The sequence below is a fragment of the Ambystoma mexicanum genome, chromosome 7p, assembly GCF_040938575.1.
Source record: "Ambystoma mexicanum isolate Mex_15411 chromosome 7p, UKY_AmexF1_1, whole genome shotgun sequence".
In the NCBI taxonomy this organism is placed as follows: domain Eukaryota; kingdom Metazoa; phylum Chordata; class Amphibia; order Caudata; family Ambystomatidae; genus Ambystoma; species Ambystoma mexicanum.
In genome coordinates, this window is record NC_090939.1 from 675,076,735 (window position 1) to 675,099,202 (window position 22,468).

Below are 22,468 nucleotides of genomic sequence, written 5' to 3' on the forward strand. Positions count from 1 at the left end.
TCGGACATCGTAAGTGCCCTTGGAATCGTGAGGCGCACAGCCAATAATTGCTATAAGCGCTGGAATGACCTAAAGCGCAGGGCAAAGATTAAGCTGGCCTCAAGTCATGCCGCAACTCTAGTGACTGGAGGTGGGTCTCCAGTAGTAGACATGGAACTCACTCCACATGAGTCAGTCGCTGGGACCTAGGTCACGGAGGAACAGATCCAAGGCGTGGGAGATCTGGCTGATTACGAGGCATTGTCCGGTGAGTGCACATGCATGTGTGTGTCATCCATGTGCATGGTGTGTGTGTGAGGGCTTCTGTTTGTGTGCCAGGTGAGAGTGTGTGCGCCTGAGTCGTATGGGTCAGCCATGTGCTTCATGCAATACTTCCTGCGCAGCTGCATTTGGCCATAGCAGTATCCCTTCTGCCAACAGTAGACATCTAGCCCAACTGCACGCCAGTTGCCCTTGAAGTGTCACCTTGCCACAACATAGTTGCTTATTTTTCACTGTTCATTCAGTCAGTTTGTTTGCATTCCACCACTTTCACTAGGCATGTCGCTGTCCACTAGTCACATGTCTGACATGGCTATGGTAAAGTGGAGTGACTTTGTTACCTGGATATCATTTGTACACACATGTCCCTGTGCAATTGGACCATTTCAGACTGGCAGTTCCAGGTGAAAAATCTGACCTGTTAGAATTAGAAAAGCGATTACATGCGGGAACTGGACTGAATGAATAGGTGCTGCCCTCCTCTCCATCTTCACTCAATAGCAATGGTACATGCCATCTGTGTGATGGCATGTGTGTATCACCTGGCAATCACAGGCCAATGTGTGATGCCACTGCCAGGCAGCATGCAGAAAATGTGTTCATCTTCCATCTTGGTGTCATCATTGTGTGCCATTTGCCTGCACTTCATACGCAGTGAGGGTGCATGCATGGGAGGGTTTCAGTCATGTGGGACATGTGTCAATCAAGTACTGGTTCTCTTGCTTCTCAGCCCTCATTGTGTGCCATGGTGCTAATGCCTGTTTCCATTTCTTTGTTTTCATGTCTTTGCAGGGGAAGACGCACCTGATACTGCTGGGGTTGTGGAGATGGTGCAGACCCAGGAGGGGTCCGAGGGCCGACCAACCACCAGTGAGGGACGTGGTGTGGTGGTGGGGGAGAACCCACAAGTGCTGCAGGTCGTGCTCTCAAGGGGTGTCTCTGGCTGCACCTCCCCCGAGCTGTACTCAGGTGTTGATTCGGATGAGACCTACGTGCCGTCGCAGGTGAGTGTTCCAGGGAGGGATTCTGTTCTGTCTCACCCACCTGCACCAGGGTCAGAACCCTCCATGGGGATGTCAGTGTTGGCAGCTACGCCTTCGGTGGTTACGGATGCAGGGTCACACTCCGCGACATCTGATCCTGTTCCTGGGCCAGCAGATCAGAGGGGGAATGCAGTCCTGCAGCCTCAGGCAGTGCCGGCACAGCAAGGCGCAGTTCGCCTTGCCCCAGACAGGTGTGGTGCCCGCCGACGTGGTGGCCGTACGCCACCCGGCAATACCGCATGGGAGCAATCCATTTACGGTATGGCAACCCAACAGGCTGCATCATCCGAGATGATGGCTCAGGCCATGGATAGGGTGGCCACTTCCATTGTCCCCCCAGAAAGGCTGATGGAGCGACTAGAGCAGGCAACCGACTCCATCTGCCAGTCACACAGGGAGGACATGTTGGGGTCCAACAGGGACAGGCGGGCGGCACTGGCGACTCTGCAGGAGGCCATCTCCATTGAGTCCCAGGGCCACAGGGAAGCCCTGAGGCAGGAGCTCCTTCACCTCAGGACGACTCTTGTTGAGCTTGAGGCTTCAACACACCAAAGGACAGAACAGTAGCTGGAGCGTCTCACCCGTACGCTCTCAGCTGAGATGCAGGCAACGAGGGCGGAGGTCCGGGCATCCCGTGAGTTGTTGCATGGGGACCTCCGCACACTCATCCTCCAGAACCAGACCTACCACACCCGCATGCTTGCAGCCATGGAGGAGCAGAATAGGGCCTTGCGTGGGCTGCCTCCCATAGTGCAACCACCTCCGGATGCAGCTGCACAGGGTGATAATAGCGACAGCAGTGATACTCCCACAATAGGGTAGCCGTGTGGGCCATGAGCCCATGGAGGTGTTTTATCTTCCCAGGATCCACGCAGGTGGGTTCTGGTGTGCATCCTGTCCTCGGACCTCCTGGGTGGCCTCCCCAACCCCCCCGGGCCCATCAATGGCCATTTTTGATTGTTTCTTATTTTTATTTTTATTTTGATTTCTTTTATTCCCAATTTTTTTGGGACGATTTGTTGGCTTCTGTGGTTCCTGTGGGCATACGCTGCATTGTGGCTGGGCACATGCAGGCTTGTAATGTATTTGGTTCAGATGCTTGGGTTTGAGTCACACACACCCCTCCTGCTTCCCGTTTCCATGGGCTTGCAAAGGGTGTGCCCAAGTGACAGTGAATTACACAGTGACGTTGGACTCCCATGAGCTGTGTGGGCAGTCTGTAGTCAATACTGTGTATACATTCCTAGTGTATATTGCTGTTGTGTTGTACACTGCATGTTGCATTGATGTGTAACTCTTCTTCTGTGTCTACCTCCCAATTTGCAGGTCCCTTCCTCATGTCTACACAAGGACCTCTAGTCTGGAGATGGGGTCCATGTTGGCAGCAGTGCACCTACAACTCTACATGGCGCCAACACTGCACAGTTGGTAGTGGTGGGAGTGCAGGCATTTCCAGGTGGTGAGACTACTAATATGTAACATTTGTGATGTCATGTTAATGGTACTACGTGCTCAAGTATGTTGTTGGTCCGGCATTGCTGTGAGCATTTCAGGTGTTGCAGGTTTCTAATAGGGACACTGTACATAGTGAGACTAGTGTCATGTTGTGGGGATTACTTTGTTTACCTGCAATTAGCATGACATGGCACGGTGTGTCGTGTGGCGGTGCTGGGGTTGGGTTGGCTGACATGGCACTGTCCTCTTGTTGCATTTTGCAAGTGGGTATTCATTTTAGCTGCTTGAATGTGTAACTTCACAAAACTGCATTGGTGGTGTCTGTGTGGGTAGGGATGCACACATTGTGACACTTCCAGGTGAACAATCTCAGGCTGATATGGTATTCACGGTTCATTCTCCAGACATTCAGGATCAGTGTCAGGTTGAGTCATCATTGATTGTCAGATGGAATGTGCCAGGGCAGTGTGCACTCCACAGGGGTGTGATTTCTATGTGAAGTAATTAGCCACTAGCTGTGTACGGGCTGCCTCCCCCGTGCCCTTTCCCCTCCCATGCGCAGCGGCTGTGCATGTGGTTGGGGATGTGGGGCCACCACCATGTCCACGGCCAGGCCCCGGCGTGTTGCAACGTTGTGCAGGACACATGCTGCCACTATGATCCTGCACACTACTGGGGGAGCGTATAACAGCTGCCCGCCAGAACGGTCAAGGGAGCGAAAGCGTGACTTTAGCACTCCGAATGTGCGCTCCACTATGCCCCGGGTCGTAATGTGGGCTGTGTTATATCTTACCTCGGGTGGCGTGGTGGGGTTCCGAATTGGCGTCATCATGTGGGGGCTGAGAGGGTAGGCACTGTCCCCTGTGGAGGTGGTGATTGGTATCATTGGTGGGGTTGTGACCTTGCTCAGTATCCAACATGCATGCATGTGCAGTGGCATACATACTCACCAAGCAGCCATGTATCGCCATGCCGCCCAGCTTCTAGATCCCGGCTTAGGGTGGACATTCGGTAAATGAAGCTGTCGTGGGTGGAGCCGGGATAGTTGGCATATACTGAGGTGATGATTCCCTTGGCATTACATGCTACCTGCACGTTGATGGAATGCCAGTGCTTGCGGTTCCTATAGATGTGCTCAGATGCCCTGGGGGGACGTAGAGCCACATGGGTGCAGTCGATGGCACCTAGCACTTTGGGGAATCGTGCCACACCGTAAAAATCCAGGGCGGCAGCATGCCTTTCTGCAGGTGTTCTGGGCAGGTATATGTGCCTGCGGACTGATGGGCGTGCAGTCATGATGTTCAAGACCTGGTGTAGGCAGCGTGACTGGTTGGCCTGTGACACCCCACCCACTAAGGCACTTGTCCGCTGAAATGATCCAGTGGCTAAGAAGTGCAGTACATTGAGGACCTTCTCCAGGGGGCTGAGTGCTTGGGAGCACAGGGTGGGTGATGTGAGGTCATCCTCCCACTCACTCACCAGGTCCAGTATAATGTGTGGTGGAAACCTGTACCTCCCATACACCTGGTCATCAGGCATCCCGAAAAGGCTGGTTCTGGGTGTGAATATTCTGGCCCTGACTATCCTCCTCCTCCTCCTTTGGTAGCCCACTGCCACTGCTGCTAGGAACGGTATGTTCATCCTGGCGTCTGAGCTTGTTATTGTTAAAGTGCGCAAATTTATGCTTTGCGCGTGTTCTAGGCGAGCGTGTGACCCGCGCACCCCTGGAATCCAGTTCCCAGTCCAATAGCGTGTGGAAATTCACACGCACCACGGGATACAGGTTCGCTGACGTACTTGCGTGTGTAAGTGCCCGCGCACCCATGAAATACACGTACATAGGCCAATCGCGTGTACGCGCACTTTTGTCCAATTACACGCGATGACACTCTGACGTGCAGTATTTCCACGTGTGCCCCGTCATCACGTGCTGAGTGGGGAACACCCGTGCGGGTCACGTCACAGACGCGCTTACGCGCTGAGGGACTCTGGTCCAATAGAATCGCGTATGCGTGCTGACGCGCTAACGCGCTAAGGGCCTTTCCTCGGATTTCACGCTGACGTGCAGGATTTTCACATGCCAAATCACTCCGTATCAAGCTGGCCACGCGAAAACACACGGAAGACCACGCTCCTGCCCAGAAGGCCGAGTTACTGCCCCCCAGTGCCCCGAGCAGCCTCCCACGTGCCATCTGCTGCTGCCTGCCTGCCTGCCTGCCTGCCTGCTGCCACCGTGCCCTGCCATTTGGTGCCTGCACATCAGCCATCTGCAGGGGTCCAGTTGCTGTGTCCACCCCTGCTGGAACTGAAGACTCCCGACTGGGATTACATCGCTCCACAGCCCAGCCCCAGGACCCAGTTGCCCACCCACACCTGCCTCTGGGGTTGCCATGTCGGGCACTTCCACATCTGGCACCAGTGGCAACCCCAGGCCAGAGGGGCAGAGGGGCACCAGCTTCACTGCCACCGAAGTTGGTGTCCTGGTGGAGCATGTCCTGGGGCAGTATGATGCCCTCTTTGGATCGTCCCGCGCCAGCAAGGAAGGACGGGAGAGGATCTGGGCCGACTGTGTGGTTGCCATCAACGCGGAGGGGGTGGCAACCCGCAACGTCCTGAAGATCAAGAAGCGCTGGGAGGACTTGAGGTCCAGGACCCTTGTGAAGGCCCGGCGCCTCGTGGAGGGGGGCCGGGGCCGCATGAGTTCCATCCAGATGAGGGTCCTGGAACGCGTACGCCCAGCGCTCCACGCCCAGATCCTTGAGAGGGAGGCCCGTCTGGAGTTGAGCGGTAAGTGTCCAAGCATTACTGTGTGAGACAGGGCATGTTGCGGTGTGCTGGTTCTATGATACTTGCCTGTATGTGTGCCATAGGCCATGTATGCATGTATGTGTGCAGGGACATCATGGTAATGCATGTGCGACCAGTGATGTGTGACCCACATGGTTGTTGCATGTGTTCAAATGCTGCATGGGGAGCCCTATGCAGATTTTGAACATGAGAGCATGCCAGTCTCTGTACCTGGACATGGGTGGGGGTGAGGGATGGGTGCTGATGCCAGGTACATATATGGTAGCCATGTCTGTGTGCCTGACCTGCGTGTCTGTGACTTGTGCATGCCATGGATGCATGACACATGTGTGTGACAATGCACAGATTCAGTGAAGCAGCCAAATTACCCTTGTATCCGCTGTGTTTGGTGTGTTTGGGGCCAGATGGATGTGACTGAGGTGAAGTGTGTGCATGTGATAGGCATGAGCCATGATGCATGTGAGTTACATATCATTGAATGTTTCAAGAGTCCATTGGACATGCATGGAAATGTCCATGGCATGCACCATGCCTGTTACTGTGTGTGTTTTGCCTGGACTGACCCATGTGTTGTGGAGGGACATGATGGAAGTGTACTTTGACAGTGGTGCTCATCTGCTATTGCTTCCTGTCTAGGGGACCATTGTACAGTGCCCTGATGCTTGTGTTCTTTGTCTCCCTCTATGCAGCGGCTAGTGAAGAAGAGGGCCGAGACGGCGCTGTGGAGCAAGGCGGCGGGGATGCCCCCACGGCTGCAGCGGAAGGGGTGGGTGAGCCCCCACAGGGGCCTGCTACGGTGGGAGACGGTGAGGAGCCATCCAGGTTGGTGGTTTGCACAGAGGAGGAGGAGGCCGCCACTGGGGCACACATGGGGCCTGGTGGGGGCATCCCTGCTGGTGCAAGTGGTGCAGTCCAGGGCCAGGGGCAGGAGGCAGCACAGGTCACCGTGGAGGGGCCTGTGCATGTCGCTGTCCCTGACCCTGTGAGTGCACCACCATGCACCAGCAGGGATGCCCCGTCCCAGGCCCGTCCGCAGGTAGAGGGGATGTCCATGTCACCTGACTCCCCTCCACCTGCGGATGTGGGAACCCCTGGCCGTGTGGAGAAGGTCCTGATTGGGGTCGCGATGCGCACGACTGTGATTCTTGATGCCGTGCGTGCTTCCCGGGAGGACGACGCACGTCATCACGAAGTGCACCGTGCCGACGTGGCCCAATTGGGATCGGCCATGTTCGGGGGTTTTCTGCATGTGTTGTCCAATCTGGCGGCCCTCTCCTCCTCTGTGCAGGCTATACACCAGTCGTTCTCCTTGCCGTCTTCCGGCCCAGATGCCACCAGGGCCCCCTGTGGACCTGCCCCGACCAATGCAGCCAGCTCGGTGGGGATCCCATCCCTGCCACAGTTGGGAGTCGGAGGTCCAGCAGGGGTGGACAACACAGCAACTGGACCCCAGCAGGTGGAAGATGTGACAGCATCATCAGACAGGGCACGTGCACGACGGCGTCGGTGGTTTCCATCAGCCTGGATGCCGTCGTGCTGGCAGAGGCAGTGGCGTCGGAGGCAGCAGCAGGCTCGACGTGGGAGGCATCATGGCTCGGGGCCTTCAAGATCAGAGGGGCAGGCATCGGCCGGAGGGCAGGGCAACCCTGGGATGGTGGTGTCTTCCGTGTGGGAGCAGTTGGTCCAGCGGATAGGTGCGGAGCGGCAGCGGGCGGAAGAGGAGCGGCTCACCATGGTCAGGGCGGAGTTCTCCATGCGTCGGGCGTTGAGGCGGGCTGAGTGCCTCGAGGAAGCTCGCAGGGAGTTTGAGCTGGACATGGGGTTATCCCAGCGAGACCTCGGGGCCAGGACAGAGTCCCGCCTCCAGGACATCGACATGGAGTTCGATGATGCCCTGGCCAGCAACATCACCGAGTGAGCCGCAGGACTTGCCCGCTGCCTTTGTATATAGTTATTTAGTTAGTTAGTGTTAGGTTTCCTTTATTAATTTTTGGTTTTTTGGACCGCTCGGACAATGGCCACTTTTTTGTATATATTATTTTCATTAGGTAGTAGTAGGTTTCATTTATGGTGTTGGGCTCATGGACCCTGGAATTTTCGTGTATATAGTTTGCTTTTTGAAGAAACATTTTTTTTATTAATTATTGTGTTCACCATGAGGAAATGTTTTTTCATTATTTTACTTCCACATGATTTTGCTTTGGACAACATTTGTTTTTGGATTACTTTGTTTTTTTTATTTTTACATTTGTTCTCGGACATGGAGCATTTATTTTGTTATCCCCATTGTTGTATGTTTGATTTTTTTACTTATTTTTCATCTTTAATACATGTTCTTTTTAACTTTCACTTGTGGTATTTTCTCATTTGTTTCATACATGTCATGATATGGGTTTTGACATTGACTTGCACCCATTGTGTATGTGTGTGTGACGGACATGTGTTCATTTACAGACTTGCCATTGGGGTTGTATCATGTAATTGCATTCACTAAGTGGGTGGATGCAATCCTTGCCTGGGTGTTTGTGCTGGGTATGCTGCCCATTACTGCCATGATTGAGTATCGTCAGGACCTGGGGGCAGGGGGACATGTGTGGGTGCCTGGTGGAGGGTGCCCCTGCACTGCTGGGGTGTGTGGGTGGTGGGAGACATGAGTGGGGGCCTGGTGGAGGGTGCCCCTGGTGGCTGGGGGGTGGGGGTGGTGGGAGACATGGGTGGGGGCCTGGTGGAGGGTGCCCCTGCACTGCTGGGGTGTGGGGGTGGTGGGTGACATGAGTGGGGGCCTGGTGGAGGGTGCCCCTGGTGGCTGGGGGGTGGGGGTGGTGGGAGACATGGGTGGAGGCCTGGTGGAGGGTGACCCTGGTGGCTGGGGGGTGGGGGTGGTGGGTGACATGAGTGGGGGCCTGGTGGAGGGTGACCCTGGTGGCTGGGGGGTGGGGGTGGTGGGAGACATGAGTTGGACATGGGTGGGGGCCTGCTGGCAGGTGCCCCACAGTGCTGGGGGGTGGGGGTGGTGGGGGACATGAGTTGGACATGGGTGGGGGCCTGCTGGCAGGTGCCCCACAGTGCTGGGGGGTGGGGGTGCAAGGGGACATGAGTTGGTGTTCATTAGTTCAAGGAGACATGTGCCTTTGCTGGGGGGCATGCCCATGTTGGGTGGGCTGCCTGCGGGACATGACCAGGGAGGCAGGGTAGTCCCCTGTGGTGTGGGCTGCCTGCAGGGGCCGTGGAGGGTGTACAGGGTACACCTGGGAGGACCCACACTGTCAAATCACATGTGGGACTCCCCGGCACCCCTGAAATACACGTACCGTGCAGTAATCGCGTGTAATACTTCCCGCGCACCCCTGAAATACACGCGCCCAGGCTATTCGCGTGTGGAACTTCCCGCGCACCCCTGAAATACACGCGCCCAGGCTATTCGCGTGTGGAACTTCCCGCGCACCCCTGAAATACACGCGCCCAGGCTATTCGCGTGTGGAACTTCCCGCGCACCCCTGGAATACACGTAGCCCGCTCCCCCAGGCCCGATCGCGTGAGGAACTTCACGCGAACCCCTGTAATACACGTAGCCCGCTCCCCCAGGCCCGATCGCGTGTGAAACTTCACGCGAACCCCTGAAATACACGTAGCATGCTCCCCCAGGCCCGATCGCGTGAGGAACTTCACGCAAACCCCTGTAATACACGTAGCCCGCTCCCCCAGGCCCGATCGCGTGTGAAACTTCACGCGAACCCCTGAAATACACGTAGCACGCTCCCCCAGGCCCGATCGCGTGAGAAACTTCACGCGAACCCCTGAAATACACGTAGCCCGCTCCCCCAGGCCCGATCGCGTGAAGAACCCCTGTGATGCACGTACCCTGCTGAAATCGCGTGTGAGACTTCCCGCGCACCCCGGTATACACGCACACGTATTTTTTGTCAGCGGGTGTCCGTGTTTGTGGGTACCCCTTTGCACATCATTTTTCCTGGAGGTCCACAGTATGGGACATTCATCATGGCAGTATATAGGTGCTATTTGTTGGCGCACCTTTTGGCGCACATTTCTTACAGCCGCAGAGACGCTACCGCCTGCTTTCTTGTGGCGGTCGTGTTTGTGCCTGTGTGCTGGTTTGAGCGTGCGCTTTTTTCCCCTATTCTATTCCATGAATACGTGTTGTAGGCGAGCGTGTGGGCGTTCCGCGCACTTGTGCCCTGTACTTCCCCCGTGACGCCCACGTTTTGGCAAGTTGTTCCCCATTCCGAGTGTTACGCCCGTGTTCCGCCTACTTTTGTTGCGTGCGCCGCGCTATGTGCGAATTTCGCTGTGGCCTGTGCGATTTTCGCTGTGACCTGGCGCACGCTGTTAGATGGCCTGTGCGCCAACGTGCGCCGCGCACTTTTTTATCGCACATCCGCTGGTTTTCTCGCGCACGGCCTTCCATGAATCGACGTGCGCTGCTTTTCGTGCGATTTTCGCACTTGCACTGCGATTTTCGCTATTCCACTGCGATTCGCACGTTTTTGCCCACTTGCGCCGCGCTAATTATTCCATGAATCGGCCTGTAAATGTATACTGAAATGATGAAATTGGACATTTCAATTAAAAACTACCTTAATCTATCGTTATGAAAAAAATAAATCCAGACATGATCAACCCTTTGCCAAATGTACTCTACACATTTCAAAATATCTGCTTAATGCCTGCAGGCCACATAATATGTTTGCAATTCACCCTCCCCCCACCCCCCGGACCATGAGAAAAAAGCAAACATCTCACTTAATTATTAAAACTCCCATTTTGCGAGTTCGGTTTCCGTGATCTCAGAAACTATAATTCTATGTCAAGACAGGAGGCGAGCATTATGCTGTACTTTCTTAATTACTGCATCTCACAGCTTTTATAAATTTTAACATGGGAAAAGGGAAAATCCAATAGTTTAAAGGGTTCAAGAGAAATTAAAACTGGAGCTACTAGTCCCATGAGCCTCTAGTCCCTGGTAGTCCCGAGGCTCTTATCCTCCACCTATCAGCTGCTCGGTCCCAGTACAAGAGGCTCCTGCCCTATGTCATTTCCTCTTTCTTTTAGCTGCAGCTCCTCAGATAAGTAAACATTTCTTACAAGCTTCTATAGCGTATGTGTGCATTAAGTATCAGTATTATGCTGCTAGCACGATATAGTATTGGTATTATCTTTACAAAGATACCTTAGTGCAGTGCTATTCAGCCTAGCGAAATAACATTTATGTGGCCATTTTTTAAATACATTAGTTTGTATTGTGGATGCTTGTGTGCGCGCGCATATATGTTTTCATCCAGGCAAAGTCCCGACTTTCATAATTCCCCTCAGGAGTCGGGTCGTAGCCGCGAGCGAACATGCTTGCGTTAGGCAGCCGGCCCCGCTCCGTGTGTGTGTTTACATTAGCCGGAGCACGTAGTAGCACCAGGCGAACCAGGAGGGCAGTGGGAACCAGGGGAGTTGAAGGCACGTAGCCTTCCCATCATCCTCTGGGTCTTTCCGACAACGTTACGGAACACCACATTTCTTCATCGCTTCGAGCAAAGGAAGCAGGAATTTAAAGGAAATACATATATTTTAAAAAAGGGGGATTATTTAAAAAAAAGAAGCAGGAATTGAACAAATGACTGCTTAGAGAGCCACTACTAGCTGACTGTCCAGAAGCTCGCCTTGCCAGACTCTTGAGCAACCATGGCTCTTTATGAGGAGCCAAGATTTTCTCAGTCAACCTCACCAAAGTGGAGTGAGGAAGAGTGGGTAGAAGAACCCACAGAAAAAGAGACAGAGCTATCCCTCAGTTTTAAGAAAGTCCTAGGGGACTCCCGATTCCAAGCTGTATCCCAGGGTTTACAACCCATTGCACAACGCTTGGACATGCCGCTGGGGTTCCATGTAATAATGTCGCCGCGAAAATCTCGCCATGCAAAAATATCGCCGAAAAACTGCGTTTTTTTGTGGCGACATTATTGCATGGAACATGCGGGGGACACCCCCGCAACCCCCAAACTTAATTTCTTTCTTTTTTTTAAAAAAAAATTTTTTTGCACCTGTCCCCATATATATGGTCACCCAAATAATATTGCCACAACATTTTCCCGGCAATATTATTTACGGCGACCATATATATGGGGATATTATTACCTGATACCGCTGGAAGCTATGCTAGCCAAGCAAAAAGATGTCCAAGAAGCTTCCAGGAAGAGACGAGCAGACAAACCTGGCGAAGGGACATCAGCCAGACACCCCCACGCAGGTGATAATAATCCCATTTGGAAGTCCCAAGCCTGGTTTCCAGTAGCGATGGAACTTTCTTCGGATTTCCTGAGGATAGTTCCTCATCTGCAGGACCTTCTCCTCAGCCCGAATGGGCTTTCACACCCTCTCATAAAGGCAGGCACTCTCCACCCAATAGCCTGCAGGGTTTCAGGAAGAGATGGGAGTTGCTAGGCATATCGCAGCTCGCTGCCGATTGCATTAGAGACTCCTGGGTACCTTCCACCACACAGAGCTATGGCGCTGCTTGGGACCGCTGGTCCTATTTGTGCACAAAGCACAATATTCATCTCATTTCAACCCCTCTAGTCCACATTCTCAATTTCCTAGCCGACAGATTTAAGGACGGCTGTGCCTATAGGATGCTAGGAGTTTACAGATCAGCTGTGTCAGCGGGGCACTATAGAATAGAAGGGAAGCTCGTAGAAGAGCACCCTGCCGTTGTTCGCATGCACAAGGGCGTAAAGCTAACGAAAGCACCAGAGCCCAAATTTGCGGTGCTCTGGGACATCAGAGAAGTATTTTGATTCTTTCTCAGCTGGCCGGAAAATAGCAACCTCTCGCGGTCACAATTGTCAGGGAAGCTAGCGATGCTACTCTGCTTAGCAGCGTGTAGAAGAGTATCAGATGTTAAAGCATTGGAAATAGACAGGAAGATATTTTAACCGAAAGGTGTAGCATTCAGCATAGCTAAGAGAACAAAATATGACTCTAAGATCATTTCCTATCCCTGCTTTCCAGAACATAAGAAGATATGTGTAGCACAGGGCATAAAGGATTATGAAGTAGCAGGCATAGACCTATCCATATTTGGCGCACATTCTGCAAGAGGGGCGATGGCATCTAGAGGTTTCTCAGCAGGGGTGTTGCCACAGGACATTATGAAGTCAGCTGATTGGTCTTCCGAAGCAACATTTAAGACTTTCTATTTTAAGCCAGTGTCAGAGATAACTAGTAGAGTGGTGGCGAGCTTTGAACAAGCATAATGCTCGCCTCCTGTCTTGACATAGAATGAAGATTGCCCATGCTTTCAGCGCAGGATAGTCTCTATTAAAGGCACAGAGGCGAGCATTATATCCCGCCCGATACGGCAAAGAGTTTCGATGTTCTACATGTATTTTCATACTGCGTAAACTCTTTAGCGCATCCCCACCCCAATGATTTCCTCTCCATTCCTCATAGGAGACGAGAAAAAAGCAGCCTCAGATGTGTGCGATGGAGGAAGGGGAAACTTGTTGCAGGGAGCACATTGTCCTGTTGGGCCAAAGCGACTGCGAGATCGAAGGAACAGTTAAAAATTCCGAGACACGGAAGAGTTTGCACAGTGCAAAGACTGTTACGTTTCAAATTCGAGCAGAATTCGCTGTCAAAAGAAAGAGGAAAGGACATAGGGCAGGAGTCTATTGTACTGGAATTTAGCAGCTGATAGGTGGAGGACAAGAGCCTCGGGACTACCAAGGACTAGTGGCTCATGGGACAAGTAGTTCCAGTTTGAATTTGTCTTGAACCCTTTAAACTATTGGATTTTCCCTTTTTCTGTGGATCTAAGAGTAACGTGAAAAATGTTCAGTTTAAATGTTCAAAATGTTAAAAGCTGTGAGTTGCAGTAATAAAGAAAGTACAGTATAATGCTTGCCTCTGTGTCTTTAATAGAATCAACCAAAAAATAGTCCATAGGCGCCCCTCTGCGAGAACGAACACGGCCCATTGACCTGTTCTTTGGGAAGGTACCCATGCGAGAGTCCGCAACCACACTGTATCTCACTGTACCTTTCACAGATGGGAAATAACCATTTGCATATTAGTCTTTGTTCAGCCCACATTGGCAGCCCAGCACCAAAATGCTCTGGCAATTCCGTTCTGAACAAGAGTACCAACAGCAACCCCAAACACGTGTTTCAGCCTACTTTGGCCTCCTCAGTGAGGTGGAGCTGTGCCTCTCTGAGCACAGTGAGCAAGGGGTCCACATCTGGATGACCGTAGGAACCTTACTTAGGGTGACTAAACCTAAGTCCCTTAAATAATAAAAAAAATAGTCCATAGGCGCCCCTCTGCGAGAGCGAACACAGCCCATTGACCTGTTCTTTGGGAAGGTACCCACTCGAGAGTCCTCAGCCACACTTTAGCTCACTGTACCTTTCACAGATGGGAAATATACATTTGCATATCAGTCTTTGTCCCGCCCACATGGCCAGTCCAGCACTGAAATGCTATGGAAGTTCCCTTCTGAACACGACTACCAACAGCAACCCCATACATGTGTTTCAGTCTTGTTGGGCCTCATCAGTGAGGTGGAGCTGTGCCTCTCTGAGCACAGTGAGCAAGCGGTCTACGTCTGAATGACCCTAGGAAACTTAGGGTGACTAAACCTAAGTCCCTTAAATAATCAAAAAATTGTCCATAGGCGCCGCTGCGAGAACGAATATGACACATTTTTTGATTTAATAGAATCAAGACTACCCTGTGCTGTAAGCATGGGCAATCTTCATTATGTATTTATTCTACTCAGGCTCGACAATGGTGTACATTAAACATCATATAACCCTTGAGATGGATGAGAGCTGAACCACTGTCTATATCACCATTCTCCCTAGTAGTGGCCATGATTAGCAGCAAGATCAAATCACCAAAACACCAAAGCACAATATTGCATTCATGAGACATGTGCTGAGAGACTACTACATAAGGAAAATACTCAATATGGAACTTCAAACAAACCAGCCTTTGGCAAAACCTATGCTGCATGAGTGTCTGCCGATCTACTGGGCCAACTATGCAGCTTTAGTCTTCCCTTCATCCTACCAGCTTTTGTACCTTTCCTTCCCAACTGCTTCTTCTGCTTCTTCTTCCAATATTATGGAGCAGGAATGGTTCAGGAAAGGCTGGGCACCAACTGCTACAGTCTTGCTGTATGAGGTTATTAGAGTAAATTATATTTGTAGGTGCTTAGAAACCATGTCGCCTTTACTTTTATTTGGGAATTTAAATAAGGTTTGGTTAACAAAAAAATATTTGCCATTTGCCTGTGCACCTGCACAAATGAACATATATGCAAATCGGCACTGTGTCCGAATCACAAACGAGCATGTCTCTATGAGCATCGCTGAGGTGGACACAGGGGTGCATTTTAGAGATATATTGGCCTGTAGCTGGCCTTACAATTGTGAACATGTACCCTATTCGTGTGCCCACAGATGTGAGAAAATACTATGGTTTTTTGCAGGAATTATTAAAAACAGTGCCTGGGAAAGCACAATGCACAGAAGGCCCTTTACATTTACACCCCCTGCCCTCCACCATGGCATTTTCACAGCTTCTATCAGCAGCAGCATGGGGTAGACATTCTCCATGCTGCGTGCTTTAAGGAAATAGAGAAACCCTTGTAAAAACCTTCATAACATATCCTTCAAATGTGTAAGCCCTTTACCTTTCTCCTTTATTGAAAAAAGAAAGAGAAAAACAATTTGACACCCTTTTTCTTAGCTTCCCTTCCCCAGCCCACCCATGAATTACTATGGGTAAAATAGGACCTCATGGAGCACTATGGCTGCATTTGACCTTTAGATGAGGAGGGTATGGTGAATGCTGGAGAGGAAGTGGTCAAAGAGTATGAACAGCCCTTTAAGGCTGAGGCTGACACCTTGTCTGTGGATGGAGATGTGGAAGCCTTGGAGATTGTGAAGGTGGAGAGCTGCCAAGTGCTGGACAGCAACAGCTTAAGGAGGAGCTTCAAAGGGTACTGCCACAAAATAGTGGGACAGAGTCATGGGGGGAGCTTCAATAATGCCGTAGGAGGTTGTGACCAACAACATCTGAGTTTCTCATGGAGAACATGATGGATGTGGGCCAGGAATTGATGACTGCAGCAATTGAGGAGATAGAGCAATTCTAAATAAGGTTTGGTTAAAACGATAAATAGTGTTTGCAGAGTGGAAGCAGAGTAGAAGCAGTTGCTGGGGGTTGTCCTGCGAGTCTGTTCTCACTGTTACCTTTTTGCTGTTTGCTGGGAGGAGTCTACAAATACAATGCACACTTGCGGAGAAAAGCGAATCACAGCAGAATAGAAGCAGTTGTCTGCAGTTTGCTGCTGTTAGCTGCTGCAGTCCCTCCTTTACAGGGGATGGCAGAGGAGAGACAAAAATCTGAGTCTGAGTTTGGAACAACTAACCCTGAGGAACAAGCCACGATCTGTACCGGAAAGCAGACTTGTGGGTGCCGACAGGGTGGAAAGAAGCAACTCCACCTGTTTGCTTGAGGCCATAAAGGCAATTGAGGTTAGTGACAATTTAGACAAACAAATTGAGAAATATGTGTTTGAGAAAAAGACCGGATGGTTTTAAAAACCAGTGTTGGCGAGCAACTTGATTTAGACATTTTTGAATTGCCTTTCATCCCCTACACCCTGCCGTCCCCGCTCATGGTGGATGCCCTGGTGACTGTATCGACAGCGTTGTATATAGAAAAATATAGCACTCTCAAACCCGCCTCACCCAGCCTTGGACGCCCCCGCTCTCGACAGCAAAAAGATACAAAAGATCAAGATGGGGCCGTAGTTGGGGGTTGGGGGGAAATGGAGAACTCTGTGTTGCTTTGTAAAGGCGATCTAAAAAAAACTTTACCTCCAACCAATGAATATTCCCCCATGGAACAGAGCATTTAGGCCAAACACACCAAGCTACTCCATTCTCTGGACACAGTGGAAAGAGGGGAAACTGCTGGCTCTGCTGGCAAGACCAGACTGATACAGCCATTTGACCATGAAAGAGTGGATAGTCGCACAACTAACTTACCTGAACCACTGTTTGCCAAAGGGGGACTGGAGAAGCCCAAAGAAAGCACTTGTAATTACAGTCTACCTGATACTAGCCTTGGGGGGCAAAAATGGGTTGGGGGTTGTTAAACCACAATCTCCTGCACTCCCCAAGAAAGCCACGTATTGGAAACCGGTACGTTTTGGAATTAACGGGGGCAGCAACAAACAAAGATACCACTATAGAAATTTACCAATGGTTGGAAAATGCGACCACCCACCAATATCCCCCTTGAAGGAGTCGAAATTAGGGGAAGTAGAGGACTCTGTCCTCTTAGATAGCTAGAACCTGTTGGAGCAATCTTGGGGGGAAAGTCAAGCATATGCCTCTGCCTGCTGTCCCCAGAAGAGAAATAGTCCTGAGTGCAGGCCTGGAAGCACCCCATTGAGTAAACCAGGAGGAAGCGATGCCGCTAGGCAGTCCACAGACGAGATGCGGTTTGCCTCTTTCACCAACCACTTGACGAAGGAAAATCAAGTGACTTGCACTGGACTTTTTCATGTGCTACCATACAAAACCGATTGCAAACTGTGCGGCTTTTGATGCAATTTTTCACGGAAAGTGTGATGTAAAATGCACCATATTCAAACATTTATGTAGAAATTGTCTCCCCAAACTGCCTGCATTCTCGACACAAACATTTATGCATCCCTACAGTTACAAAATTAACTAACCTCCAATGGTACACAGAGGTATCTCTGTGGGAAGTGGAGTTAGGTTTCAGCGTCCCTGTTGGCATGTCAGCAATATTATGTATGGGTTGGGGTGAGGGGTAGTTATAGTGAATGGCTGATAGTGGAAGGGTTTCAGGTTAGGCCTTGTGAGTTCATCCAAGATCAGTGCATGGTCCACATCGAATGGGACTGCAAACATGTGGTGTCCAAGTTGTTTTCAATTTTTCCCCAGCAAATCGTTTTCTTACACTAAGTACAAGTAGAGAGATTTTGTTGTTCTTTGCCCTGGATGAAAAGATTGTACACTTTGGATATTCATAGACCGCTAATAGCAAGATACAGGGGAAACCCCGACATAAAAAGAGTGCAAATCAAGGAGACCCCGCAGAAAATAGCACTATATGCTGATGATGTGATGCTCTACATGGGAGACACTACGAATACACTACCGAAAGCCGTAGAGACACTGGAAGAATTTGCCATCATATCTGGATTTTCAATCAACTACAATAAATCAAAGGCGCTAAACATAACTGAAGACGCAAATACAATAAACTGCATGAAGCAAAGATTCCCCATGAGATGGGAGGAAAACACGCTAGAATACTTGGGAGTTCACCTGGCAAAGAAATTCGAGGACTTATATAAATCAAACATCCCCTCTCTCTGGAAACAACAAAAAGCGGACCTGCTGAGATGGGATAATCAGGAATTATCGTGGTTCGCCAGAATAGCAGCGGTAAAGATGACCCTTCTCCCCCGCCTTCTATACGTCACGAGTTCAATACCCGTGACGATCCCATCACAGATAATCAAAGAACTTCAAAACGCAGTATTTAAATTCATATGGGCGAAAAAGAGACCCAGAATACAGAGACGCATACTGACCCGTCCCTCGCTCCTGGGAGGCCTGGGGGTCCCAGACCTGGGCAGGTACATCATGGCCGCGCACTTGGCCCCCATTCTCCAGTGGGCTAACCCAGACGACATCAAAGGATGGAGAGCCATAGAACAAGCACCCACACAGATCCCGATAAAAGCGCTCCTAGCACTGAACCCCAAGACCCGCGAAGCAGAAGGAAAATTACTAGGAGCTACTAAAACAGCCCTGAGTAGCTGGGACAAAGCCATGAAAATGAAAAAGATCAAACGAGGACTGGGACCACTATCCCCAATAGCACATAACATCGACTTCACCCCAGGCCTGAAGAAGAGTTTCTGGAAAGGCTGGAAAGGCGCGGACAATCTGACACTGCAGGACATGTACCAAAACAGCGACCCAATCCCATTCCTAGAATGCAAAAAGAAATTCGACCTAGGGGAAAATGAAAGGTTCAGGTACATGCAAGTACGACACTGGATCTCCCATCCCTCAGTGAAAAGAGCGGGAACAAGAACCCTAACAGGCTTGGAACTAACAATGCAAGAAAGTGAACCAAAGAAGGGGATATCTAGAATCTACAGACTGCTCGATGGAGCACAACCAACGGACAACCTAAAACATAAAGAGAATTGGGAAAAAGATGTAGGAGAACCAATAACGGAAAGAGAGTGGGACCAAATATGGACAAGAGCTCACAGATCCTCCAAATGTACAGCAATTAAAGAAGCTGCATATAAATTTTGCTACAGATGGTACATGTACCCCCACAGACTACACAAAATAAACCCAGATTATCCCCCAAACTGTTGGAGACAATGTGGAGGGAGAGGAGATCTATTCCACATGTGGTGGACATGCCCCAAAGCAATTCCCTACTGGAAGGAGATACTGGGACACATCAAAGACATTACTGGCAGACACTTACCACTATCACCTAAGGTGGTCCTACTGGGAGTAGAGGCAAAGGGAATATACGCAGCATCGGGGCATATATCCACGCTAATAACACACTTACTATCAACAGCACGTATAACTTTATCGCAAAGATGGAAAACACTAGAGGGCCTGACGACACCATGGTGGTGGATGAAACTATGGGGAGTAATGGCAATGGAGAAGGTAACTGCCATAAGAACAGAAACATATCAGAGATACCTATCCATATGGTCCCCCTTGAGAGACTTTATTGGAGACAGGGAAGCCCACTTCTATAAACCACGAACCCTCAGAAATATATCGATCACTTAACATCAGAAGAGAGAAAGAGATAGAGAATCAGCACGACGAGAATCAGCACGACGAAAATAGAGAACAAGGAGGGGAAAAATAAAGGGGAAGAGGGAATTAACTGTGTAACATCTACACCCAAGAACTTATGTATGAAAGAATTAGACACTGCAGAGACGCCTGTCCACTTGGCCCCCTTCAAAAAGTTGTAGCGGGGAAGGGAGGGAGGGAGGAAGTTAAGAATTAAACGATAAAACTGGGAGATACCTACTGTATAGTAACAGACAACGAAATTATAATGTGGACTCATAATATCAAAAGTTATACTCTTGCACATTTGTTGAAAGCCAAAATATGTTTACCTTTTCAAAACTGTTACAAATGTTATAAAGGGACAGTGGGGAGGAGGGAGGGATGATGAATTACAGATGAAGAAATTGGAGACAAGTTACGCAGCAACGGGTGACGTTAACCCTGAATGGAAAGTTGGTCTATGCATTATGACAAAGTGTAACAATCATATGTTGTAATTGATTATGTCTCCATTGAAAAATAAAAATGGTTAAAAAAAAAAACACCAAGTGCCTTACTATGCTCATCTGTTGCAAAGGAGGGGTGGCTATATTCGTGGTCTTGCCTCCATTTGTCAACTTTTGCACTTTCATATCATCCAGGTTGTGCTTGAAAGAGACTGTACACAGGCGGAGGAGCAGATGTGCACCCCCAACCCCCAATCTCTTTTACTGTAACATTGTCCTCTTCATCCTTCTTCTCTGTATTGATGGCTTCCAGAGTCATGTGTTGCACCCTGGATTCAGATGGTTCATACACCTTACATAATTCATTATCATTGTTAGCAGAATCACTGGATGTGGGTGGTTGTGGAGACCAGGAACTTCCCATCTCCTGATACCTACACTGTGCACCTCATTATCAATGCGAGGGTTTGTAGGTGCATATGAGTTTGTTGATAAATATCAGGCAACCTTTTCATATACATTTTACGAGGTGCCTCGTTTTCAATGATGTGTATTGCAGAGCGGGGTCCTTGATTAAAACTCGGGTCTGGGTTCCTTCAATGGGGACTTACCGGGTCATTCAAACCTTGGAGGACCCGGTAAATCCCCATTCAAAAAACCCATCCCCATTCCCATTTGAGCCCCCATAGGGCTCAATGGGAATGGGGAGGGAGCTAATAATGGGCCCGTTAATAACGAGCCTGTTATTAGCTCCCTGGTCCCCTTGCGGGATCCGCAGAGGACGTCTGGTCTGACCAGACGTTCTGAGCGGGTCCCGCAAGGGAACCTCGTAATAGGGCGGAATGGTTTTACCGGCACCATTACCGGCGCCGTTAAACCCATTCCGCCCACCTCGTAATAAGGCCCAGTGTGTTGTTTTTCCCAGGTCATCAGTGGATGCAATCTGCATTCCTGTCCCTTCTTCCCACAAAACAGTGCTTAGAGCCTCCCTCTTGGGCTGTAATGCCTGAGCATGTACTACTCTGACTTGCACAAGAAAGTGATGTGTGGCAAAAGTTGCTGCTAAATGTGAGATTGATGCCTCTAATTTAGCATGCACAATGCTGGCCACCCAGTTGCACATATAAACCTCTGTGGCTAATGTAAAACATCCTCTAGCTACACGCAGACAAGTTAGCACTCACAATGGTTATTTTTACTCCCACGTAACTGACATGAAATAGCTGGGCATGTATATCATCCAAGGAGGTCACTGGCATTCTTTCCAGTCACTAGTAATGGTGACAAGAAAAAGGCATGTATGCTACAAACTTAGATGCAGCAACTGAATGTAATCTCCTACCTTCAAACAGTTCTGTGATTTTCTCTTGGCATATTGAGGACATCCCACTGATCAAAGTGACGGAATACAACTATTTGGATTTTCTATGACAGCAAATCCCAGTGGGAAATGTTACCAGGAAAAGGTATTTTCTAAAGTTTGGAGAAAGTGGCTTGCCATAAAACATTACATTGTGCACCTTGGGGGACGTAACATCCAAGGGCTTCTTGAGGTGTACAGAGTGTGTATATTGCCGACAGTACTCTATGGGATGGTTATAAGTGTACAGAATTCAGTGCCTATAGAGGCTCTGTGTCTCGAGTATGGGGTTACATCAATAATCACATTGTGGCACGTCCAAAGAACGTTGTTGTATGCAAAATTAATGAATAGTAGTTGTGAGTCTAATTATTTGCTATTACTGATGGAAAAAGAACTGAAAATCGGGGAAAGAATAGTTTCATTGTTGAAGTTAAAAAATCAGCAGCAACTTTTATATACCAGATAAATCTGGCCCCAGATGTGCTAACATCTGATCCTGATTATAAAACAATGGGATTTATCAAATAACGTAGATAAACTACATAGGAAACCTTGATACCACGATCTGTCTCGACAACACTTTAGTGGCCAATTACCCACTAATTATTTAATTAAACACTGTCCTACTGATCTTAAACGCTTTGCACTATGTATGCGCTTGAATGTGTTGCCTACCATGGAGTTTATTCGCTCTTGGTCCAAACTTCCCTATAAGGAAAGGCTCTGTCGTATATGCCATATGGTGGTAGAAACATGTTGTTATGTTCTCATAAGTTGTAGGTTTTTGAAATCTTACTACACACGAGTATATGCAAACTTTGTCACCAATTTAGAAGACTGTTCAGGTGACCAATTTTGGTCTAACTTGTATGGTGCAACATCATTGGTTGTAGTGGCAGCAGCATACCACATATGGAGAGAAATATTGACAAATGTTAAAAAGTTATAACAAGAAGCAGTGGTATCATGATAGATGAATACTGGAAGATCACAATGTAGTGTAAGGCGACTGCTACAATGGAAAACACCAGATTGATAAGAGTATGAAATGATTTGTAATAATTTTTATACGTATTGTCTTTCATTGATTACTGTGTAACTGTTCTTCTCTTTACACGCTGTTATAATGTCATTTGTATTCTTTTACTGTTAAATGTGCTTAAAGTTTCTTGCATGGAACTAAATGAACAA